Source organism: Oratosquilla oratoria, chromosome 32, assembly GCF_046742065.1.
Source record: "Oratosquilla oratoria isolate Oo_2021 chromosome 32, ASM4674206v1, whole genome shotgun sequence".
Classification (NCBI taxonomy): domain Eukaryota; kingdom Metazoa; phylum Arthropoda; class Malacostraca; order Stomatopoda; family Squillidae; genus Oratosquilla; species Oratosquilla oratoria.
In genome coordinates this window covers 35,627,159-35,632,158 of record NC_134808.1, presented here as the reverse complement: position 1 = coordinate 35,632,158, position 5,000 = coordinate 35,627,159, and the positions used below count along the sequence as shown (strand labels likewise).

Below are 5,000 nucleotides of genomic sequence, written 5' to 3'. Positions count from 1 at the left end.
GCTGAGCCGTTGTTGGCCTTTGACTGCTTTCTATACTCTGCTGAACATATTAACCATAAATGGGTATATCCTGTGCTGTCATAACCCTGAAAACAAACTCAAGCGCCGCATGTTCATCAAAAATATATGTTTGCAACTTGTAGAAAACGCTATGAAGAGGAGAATGCAAAACATACATCTACAGAAAGACCTCAGAAGTGAAATTAGAAGAATGTTACCAGAAGCTGGCGAACGCGCAACGCCTTCCCAGATACAGGCATCACAAGGGGCAAAAAGATGTGTATTCTGTGTCAGGTCACGCGACCGAAAAGTGAAAACAGTGTGCACCAGTTGTGGGAATCATGTGTGCAGTGACCATAGTAAGGTGATTGTAAGCTGCATGGAATGCCAAGATTCTGTATCATCTGACGGAAACCAGTGATGAATACTTGTGTTCCTCTTGCAACTAGATTGTCATATGTGGTTTAGAGTTTAGCAATAAAACTATAAATGAAAATGATCTATGTTTTCATGTTCTTGAAGATGATTATGTGGAAATGGAAATTAAATGTATGAAATATTGTATTCATTTATGAAATAAATGATTGAAAAATTCAAATTTTTAAGTGTATGTATGTTTGACCAATTCCTTTTGCATAGATATTTTCATATATCAGACAAAATAACATTAAATAATATGTTAGTGACAGGAGGCATTTTCAAAATAGAATACATGCATAAACTGGAAATGGTATGAATGCTGTTTTTTTTTGGGGGGGGGTGCTCAAACCCCCACAGTACTAATGATGTTCCAAAACACCAGGGTACTAACGCAAGTAAAAGATAAGAATAAAGAATTAAAGAGGAATAATAAAGACAATAAAGAGGCCATAGCAAAATAAGCACAGGGTTGAAAAGAATCCAAGAAAACAGTAAAGTTGCATTTACTGACATAATTAAACAGCAAATGAAAGATTGAACTAAAGACTCAGTTACTAAAGTGATGAGACAGAAAGAGAATATAGTAAGAGACTTAGCAGATAAAAAGAAATGTATAATTGTATTAGGAATGGAAGAGAAGTATAGCCTAAATAGAACCACAAAAATCAAGAAGGAAAAAGAAAAAGTAAGCAGTTTACTAGAATTAGTTCAGGAAGATGAACATGAAATCATGAAACAAATTGAAGAGATCTATAGACTCGGAAAATATAGTACAGATAAGAGCAGACCAATTAAGATTAAATTCAGGTCACAAACGACAGCAGAGAATATCTTAGCAAAAACAGGGAAACTAGCATACAGTGAACAATATAAAAAGGTATGGATAAAAAGTGAAATTAATAAAGATGAAGGAGACGAGGAAAAAATAAAAAGACAAGAAGCTTAGGAAAAAAACGAGAACAGAACAGAGTCAGAAAAAGAGAAATTCTATTTGGAGAGTAGTGAATATAAAAGTAAGGAAATTGGACATACCAGAGAAAAACAAAAGGAAACAGAAAATACAATGGAGGTAGTAGAATATTAGGAGTATCTTACACAAGTATAGATGGATTGATAACAGGATTGAATGAACTGAATGATTATCTGAAGGAAAAAGAACCGGACATAATGGGAATTGTAGAAACAAAATTAAAAGGTCCATTACCACCCAACAGTGTAGAACATGATGCATTATTGGATTAGAAACAGAGACAAAACAAGGTGGTGGAGTTATGTTCCTGACTAAGAAGGATATAAACGTGAGGTGTGTAACATATGGAAAGAATACATTAGAGAAAATTATGATCAAAGTGGAAGACAGAGATAAGAAGAGCAGAAAATTTGTGATAAATCATGTGCCTCCAAAAACAGCCTCGATGGAAGAGAGTGAACAGAAAAATATGTTAGAAGACACTAGGATAACATCAAGTAAGATAATGGAAGATAAAAGAAGAATAGTTATGATGGGCGACTTTGATTGCAAAGAAGACTACTGCAAAGAGATGACAGTAAAGGGTGAGGACGACTCGAGATTTTATTGACCATACAATGACACAATGGATACAAGAAAACACTAGGTATAGAAATAAAGAAGAACCATCGAGACTAGACCTAATAATCACATCTGAGCCGATAGTGGAAAAGATTGAGTATATAACACCAATAAATAAAAGTGACCACATATTGATTGAACTGGAACTTAATGAGGAAAAACACATGAAAAGAATGAACAATATAGAAAAGGATGAATGATGTATGAAAAAAAAACAATTTTGTTATACTAAGAGAATTCTTTCAAAAAGAAAACTGGGAAAGAATATACAAAAAAGAAACAATAGTGGAAGAGAAATGGAATATTTTGACAAAAAGTTATAAAAAAGGAGTGAAAAAGTATGTCCCAAGACATAAACAAGAGAAAAGAATATGTAAAGTGCTGGTACAACAAAAATTGGAGAGTTAAAAAACGAAAGAGATAAAGTTTGGGCCAAATGGATGAAACATAAAGGCCTAAAAATGGAAAATATATACTTGTTATAGAAATGAATATGTACAAGCGTGCAGAGAGGAAAAGAGAAAATATGAAAAAGATGTCATAGAAAAATGTAAAGATCAACCAAAACTATTCTACAGATTTATAAACAACAAACTGAAAAATGAACAAGATTTAGAGAAATTAAGACAAGGAGGAGTTGAATACACAGAGGAAATTGAAATGGCAGATATTATAAACAAGCATTTCAAATCAGTGTTTACAAGGGAGATCATACAACCTGAAGAGATCGAATGGAAAGAGAAACTCCCCCCAATGAAAGAAATAGAAGTAACAAAGAATGAAATAATGAAACACTTGAGTAATCTTGATGTCAGTCAGAAAATCGCATGGACCAAATGAAATAGCAAACTGGATTTTGAAAGAATGCAGGAATGAACTGGCAGACAAAATGTATAGCATAATAAACAGTTCCTTGTAAGAAGGAAATATTCCAAAAGATTGGAAAAAGGGAAATTTAATACTTATATATAAAGTGGAAAATAAAGAAGACCCTACCAACAATAGACCAGTCTCTCTAACAAGTACAGTAGAAAAACAAAATAAAGAATTGTCAAAAGTAGATGGATTAATTATTTAAAAAAAAAAAAAAAAAAAAAAACAGCGTTGTAAATCCATGGCAATTTGGATTCAGACAAGGACGATTATGCGTCACCAATTCAATATGTTTCTATTCAAGGCTAATAGACATAACAGAAGAAAGAGATGGATGGGGTGATTGTGCATATATATATATATATATATATACAAATATATATATATATATATATATACATATATATACATTCATATATATATGTATATATATATAAATGTATATATATATATATATATACATACATAGATATATACATATATATACATATATATGTATGTATGTATGTATATATATATATATATATATATATATATATATATATATATGTATCTGTCTATCTATTTATCTATCTATATCTATACATACATATATATAAGTATATACATATATATATATGTATATATATATATATATTCATATATATATACACAAATACATATACATATACATATATATATGTATATATACATATTTATATACATATATATACATATGTATATATACATATGTATATATATATTTATATATATATATATTTATATATATATATATATGTGTGTGTGTGTGTGTGTGTGTGTGTGTGTGTGTGTGTGTGTGTGTGTGTGTGTGTGTGTGTGTGTGTGTGTGTGTGTGTGTGTGTGTGTGTGTGTGTGTGTGTGTGTATTTACCTAGTTGTATTTACCTAGTTGTATTTTACGGGAAGGGGAGCTATGCTCGTGGGGTCCCGTCTTCATATCTCATTTTATCTAAACTATTTTTAAATTCATGTATTGTTTTTGCACACACCACTTTCTCATCTAACTTGTTCCAACTGTCTATTACTCTGTGAGGAAAGCTGTTCTTTTTCAAATCTCTTCTATAGCTGTCTTTTTTTATTTTCTTTCCGTGTCCTCTTGTATTTCTGTCATCCCATTTTATCAGATTCTCTCTATCAGTAATTTCTATGCCTTTCATGATTCTGTAAATAGCTATCAAATCTCCTCTCTCTCTTCTTTGCTCTAGTGTCTGTAGTTTAAGTTTTTGTAGTCTCTCTTCATATGATAGTTTTGAGAGTGTTGGTGCCAGTTTTGTGATTGCTCTTTGTATTCTTTCAAGTTTTTTTATACATTTTTTTGTACTTGGTGACCATATCGTTGCTGCATATTCTAATCTTGGTCTTATCAGGGTGATTAGGATTTTCCTCACCATTTCTTCATCCAGGTATGTAAATGCCACTTTGATTGTTCTTATTAAATTATAAGTTTCTCCAAAAATCTTATTTATATGTTTCTCAGGTGACATATTATTCATAACAATGACTCCCAGGTCCTTCTCATTTTCTACTTTTTTTATTCCTTCTTCTCCCAAATTATATGATCCTGTTATTCTGTTTTTGCTTTTTCCAAATTCCATTATACTACACTTTTTTGTATTGAACTCCATCTCCCACTTCCTACTCCATTCTTGTACTTTATTTAGATCTCTCTGTAATGATTCACAATCTTCTTCAGTTTTCACTCTTTTCAGTAGTTTTGCATCATCTGCAAAGAAGCTCATATAGCTTTCAATTCCTTCATCCATATCATTAATATATATAGCAAACATTATTGGGGCCAGAACTGTTCCCTGCGGGACACCGCTTATTACTTCATTCCATTTTGAGTGCTGATCTCTTATCACTACTCTCATTTTTCTTTCTTGCAAAAAGTCTTCCATCCAATTTAGCAATTTACCTTGTATTCCTCCTTCATATTCTAATTTCTTAAGCAACTTCTTATGTGGTACTTTGTCAAAAGCTTTTTTTAGGTCTAGAAATGCACAATCAGCCCATCCATCTCTTTCTTGTATTATATCTATTAGCCTTCAATAGAAACATATTAAATTGGTGACGCATGACCGTCCTTGTCTGAATCC

General features: G+C 31.5%; 1 protein-coding gene across 1 annotated transcript in view; it reads right to left on the bottom strand.

Moving 5' to 3' along the window:
- LOC143017440 (perlucin-like protein) overlaps window positions 1–5,000 on the bottom strand; it is a 14,661-nt gene that overhangs the window by 1,409 nt on the left and 8,252 nt on the right. The gene's annotated exons all lie outside the window — the stretch shown is intronic.